This window comes from Myotis davidii, unplaced genomic scaffold, assembly GCF_000327345.1.
Source record: "Myotis davidii unplaced genomic scaffold, ASM32734v1 scaffold1518, whole genome shotgun sequence".
Classification (NCBI taxonomy): Eukaryota; Metazoa; Chordata; class Mammalia; order Chiroptera; family Vespertilionidae; genus Myotis; species Myotis davidii.
Genome location: NW_006290523.1, coordinates 1,437,568 through 1,442,991, shown reverse-complemented (window position 1 = coordinate 1,442,991; position 5,424 = coordinate 1,437,568). Strand labels below are relative to the sequence as shown.

The following is a 5,424-nucleotide window of genomic DNA, read 5'->3' as shown; positions in this document are numbered from 1 at the left end:
CGGTGCCCCAACACCCCCACACACTGGCCCTGCTCTGTGTGTGACGGGGTAGAGCCATAACCTCCCCATCGGCCCTGCCCTGAGTGTGACAGGGTGCGGCACCCCAACCCTCCCCATCGACCCTGCCTTGATGTGACAGGGGGCGGTGCCCCAACCCCCAAATCGGCCCTACCCTGAGTGTGACTGAGAGTGGCATTTCAACCCCCGGATCTGCCCTGCTCTGTGCATGACAGGGGGCGGCGCCCCAACTCCCCAATAGGCCCTGCTCTGAGCCCAACCAGGGGCTGCACCTAGGGATTAGGCCTGCCCTCTGCCACCCGGGAGCAGGCCTAAGCCAGAAGGTCGTTATCTCCCGAGTGGTCCCAGACTGCTAGAGGGCAGAGGCCGGGCTGAGGGATCCCCCCTCCCCCCCGAGTACACAAATTTTTGTGCACCGGGCCTCTAGTAAATAAATAAAATAAGACAATAATGCAGTTTGCAGCATCAATTGACTGTTCCTCTCACAGACAACATCTCTATAGTATTTTACGCTATTTGATAGTATTTTGTCACAGTAGAACTTTCAAAATTAGAGTCATTCTTCTCAAATTCTGACACTGCGTTATCATCTAAGTTCATGTAATATTCTAAATCTTTTATTGCCATTTCAATAACCGTCACAGCATCTTAACCAAGAGTAGATATCATCTTAAGAAAGCACTTTTCTTTGTTCATCCATAAGAAGTAACTGCTCATTGTTGAAGTTTTATTGTAAAATAGCAACAGTTCAATCAGATCTTCAGGCTCTACTTCTAATTCTACTTGTTATTTCCTCCACATCGCAGTTACTTTTTCCAATGAAATCTTGAAACCCTCAAAGTCAGCCATGAGTGTTGGAATCAACTTCTCAAATTCCTGTTAAGATTAGTATTGTGACATTTTCTAATAAATCACAAATGCTCTGAATGGTATCTAGAATTGTAAATTCTTTCTAGGAGTTTTTCAATTTACTTTGCTCAGTTCCATCAGAGGAATCACTGCAGGACTGGAAATTTGAAATTATTCTTTGAAATATGGGCTGCAGAATGGATGTTGTGTTTTTAGGCATGAAAACAATATTAATCTCATTGTAAAACTCCATCAGCGTTGTTGGGTGTCAGGTGCATTGTCAATGAGCACTGGGATTTTGAAAGGAATATTTTTTCTGGGCAATAGGTTTCATTGGTGGGCTTAAAATATTCAGTAAACCCATACAATCTTCTCTTAGACCAAGATCCATAGGCTTAGTGCCTATAGTTTATTTTATGTAATTTATTGTTTTGGGTTTTATGTTAAGTCTTTAATTAATTCTGAGTTAATTTCTGTATTTGGGGACAAGCAGTAGTCCAGTTTATTTTTTTGCATGTGGCTGTACAATTTTCTCAGCACCATTTATTGAAGAGACTTTCTATTTTCCATTGTATGTTTTTGTTTGGCTCCTTTATAAAAAAAATTATTTGCTGATAAAAATGTGGGTTTATTTCTGGGCTTTCAATTCTGTCCCAGTGTTCTGTGTCTATTTTTTGCCAATACCATGCTGTTTGATTATTATCACTTTGTAGTATAATTTGAAGTCAGGAAGTGTGATACCTCTCTGGCTTTGTTCTTTTTTCTTAAGATTGCTTGGGCTATTTGGGGTCTTTTGTGGACTCATATGAATATATGGCTTTGGGATATATGGCCATTTTAACTATGTTGATCCTTCCAATTCATGAACACAAAAGATCTTTACATTTTATTGTATTTTTAATCTCTCTTAATAATGCTTTATAGTTTCCAGTATATAAATCCTTCATATCCTTTGTTAAGTTTAATCCTAGGTCTTTTATTCTTTTTGTTACAATTGCTACAGGAATTGTTTTTTTCAAGTTCTTTTCCTGAAATTTCATTGTTAGTGTTTAGGAATACAGTGGATTTTATACATTGATTTTATATCTTGCAACTTTATTGTGTTTATTATTTCTAAATTTTTGTGTGTGTGTGTGGAGTCCTTAGGATTTTCTAAGTCATGTCTTCCTCATTCCCAGTTTGGACGCCTTTTATTTCTTTCTGCTTCCCTGATTGTTTTGGCTAGGACTTCCAGTGCTATGTTGAATAAGAGTGGTGACAGTGAGCATTGTCCCAGCATCCTCTCTTCTGGGTACCTACCTGAAAAAGTTGAAAACATTTATTTGCAAAAATACATGCACCCCTCTGTTCATTGGCACCCCTCTGTTCATTGTAGCCTTATTCACAATGGCCAAGACATGGAAACAACTGAAGTATCCTTCACTAGATGATTGCATGAAGACGTGGCACATATATACAGTGAAATACTACTCATCTATAAGAAAAAATGAAATGCTACCATTTGAAACAATGAGGATGGATTTTAGAATATTAAGCTAAGCAAAGTAAGTCAGACAGAAAAATTGAGAATCATATGATTTTACTCACGTGGGATATAAAACTGAAGGCAACAAACAGACAAATAAGAAAAAGACACAAAAACTCATAGACATAGACAACAGTATGGTGGTTACCAGAGGGAAGGGGGTGGGGGGCGGTGAGGATAATAAAGGCTGAAGAGAGTCAAATATGTGATGATGGAAGGAGAATTGACTTGGAGTAGTGGGAACACAATGTAATATACAGATGATGTAGAATTAGACACTGGAATTCTATGTAATATTATTAACCAATGTCCCCCTCAGTAAGTTTAATTAAAAACATTCAGTAAACCAGGCTGCAAAGAGATGGGCTTTCATTCAGTCTTTGTTCCATTTACAGAGCACAGGCAGCGTAGACTTATTATGATTCTTAAGGGCTCTACAATTTTTGTTATGGTAAGTGAACATTGGCTTTATTTTAAAGTCATCAGTTGCATTACCCCTAAAAGGGAGTCAGCTTGTCCTTGAAGCTTTAAAACCAGTCATTAACTTCTCTTCTCTAGCTCTGAAAGTCCTACATGACAGCTTCTTTCAGTATAAGGCTGTTTTATCTACATTGAAAGTCTGTTGTTTAATTAGCCACATTTATTAATTATCTTAGCTAGATCTTTTGGATAACTTGCTACACCTTCTATATCAGCACCTGCTGCTTCACCTTGTACTTTTATGTTATAGAGATGGCTTCTTTACCTAAAACCTACCAATCATCCTCTCCTAACTTCAAATTATTCCTCTGCAGCTTTCTCACCTCTCCCTCAGCCTTCATAGCATTGAACAGAGTGAGAACCTTGCACTAGATTAGGTTTGGGCTTATGGGAATGTGGCTGGTTTGATCTTATATTCAGATCACTAAATCTTTCTCTGCATCAGCAATAGGTTGTTTCACTTTCTTTTCTTTCATTTGTTCACTGGAATAGCACTTTTCATTTCCTTCAAAAACGTTTCCTTTGAATTCACAACTTGGCTAACTGGCACAGAGGGGTACCTTTCAACATGTCTTCCTCTCTAAGCTTAATCATCTGTAGCTTTTGATTTAAAGTGAGGGGCATGTGACTCTTCCTTTCACTTGAACACCTAGAGTCCATTGCAGGGTTATTATTTGGCCTAATTTCAATAGTGTTGTGTCTCGGTTAATAGGGAACCTTAAGGAGAGGGAGAAAGACAGGGGAATGGTCACTTAGTGGAGCAGTCAGAACACATACAACATTTATTGATTAATTTGATGTCTGATATGGGCATGCTTTGTGGTCCTCCCAACAATTTTTTTTCACTACAAAATAATTTATTATGATACACATCTCCAGCACAAGCCTCCTATGTACAAGCACACTGACTACCCGAACTAGGGGGCCCTTTTCTTCCCCTGGCCTTGCGGACTTCCTCTATCAGATCTTTCAGGTACTGGATCTCCTTGGCCAAGGAATCAGCCTTCTCTTTCAGAGCCTCGTTTTTCTTTTCTAGCTTTTTAAACTCACCGGTAGCTGCTGTCTTGTTCTGGTCCATTTTTTTTCAGTTTTTTATCTAGTTTCTCACCCTTTACTTTTGCAGCTACCACCTTCTCTCCAGGAGGGTCATAGGGTTTGGGGCCAGCAGACCCACAGGGGGGAGCTGAAGACAGCAGATTCCTGTTTGGGGAGGCCCTGGAGGTGGAGGGACTATTCTGGGGAGAGCCCAGGTAGGACTCCGGGCTCATACAGATGCCACTATCATTGTCTGAGGTGACATCCTCCTCCTTTATGCATTGAGGGATTATGGTAATATAAGTAGTGGAGTCTGATTTTCTCTTTCCTTCAGAGTTGTCAACTTCACTTCTGAGCTCTAAACTAAAGGAATGATCCGAGTGCAGGACAGGGCCTCTGGGGAAAGGGGAAGAGGTTGCAGGAAAGTGTAGTAACATAAAAGGTCACTGACATCATATCACCACAACAAATATAATACTAATAAAAAAGTTTAAAATGTTGCAAGAATGAACACAATGTAGCACAGAGACATGAAGTGAGCCAACGCTGTTGGAAAATATGGCACTGAGAGATTTGCTCAACGTGAGATGGCCACAGACCTTCAACCTGTAAAAAATCGCAATATCTGCAAAGCATACGAGAGCTAAGTACAATTAAACAAGGTATGTCTGCAATAATAATAATACCAAATGCTTTTTGTTTAATATTTTCTTTCCTTATTTTATATGTGCCCCAATAATTTCATACCATTTTACTGTTTGGATTAAAATAGAAAATCACGTTACTCTTCAGGAGTTAAATTTTTCACTATGAAACCTTTAGTGATTCTAGTTTTTCCTTCGCATACCACTGAAAATATAAAATAGGTCTTCTTTGGAGTGCAGACTTTTACACACATGATTTTATTTAATTTTAATTTATAGCCCAACATTTCAGGGGAAATAAACATGTCTTATCTCTCCCTCCCTCCCACGTTGTATAACTGAAAGGCTTTTTCAAAAATATCAAACAATGACCAATGTAGTCTTGAATCGTGGGGATGGATAATATGGCAATGTGATTTAAAAACTGATCTTAGCTCTACTCAGCTGAGCATAAAAGCAAACAGATGACTTGCTAAAGCAGTGGTTCTCACCCTTCCTAATGCAGCGACCCTTTAATACAGTTCCTCATGTTGTGGTGACCCCCAATTTCATTGTTAAAAATTGAACATAATTAAAGCATAGAGATTAATTACAAAAAAACAATATATAATAATATACGTGTTTTCCGATGGTCTTAGGCGACCCCTGTGAAAGGGTCATTCAACCCCCAAAGGGGTCGCGACCCACAGGTTGAGAACCACTGTGCTAAAGAGCTATGGTAAGCCTGCAGCATATCTTACATCACTGCCAAAGCTAGGAAAGGCTTCCAGGGACCTCTCTCCTAAGGATGTAGTTTGCTATCTGCTATATAATCCCAGCCAGGCTTTTCCTTGACCTTGAAAATACTAATAAGTATAATCAATGACCATCTAA

At 39.3% G+C, this 5,424-nt stretch overlaps 1 pseudogene; it reads right to left on the bottom strand.

Moving 5' to 3' along the window:
- Window positions 1–3,707: 3,707 nt before the first annotated feature.
- Window positions 3,708–5,424, bottom strand: part of LOC102754905 — a 4,376-nt pseudogene continuing 2,659 nt past the window's right edge.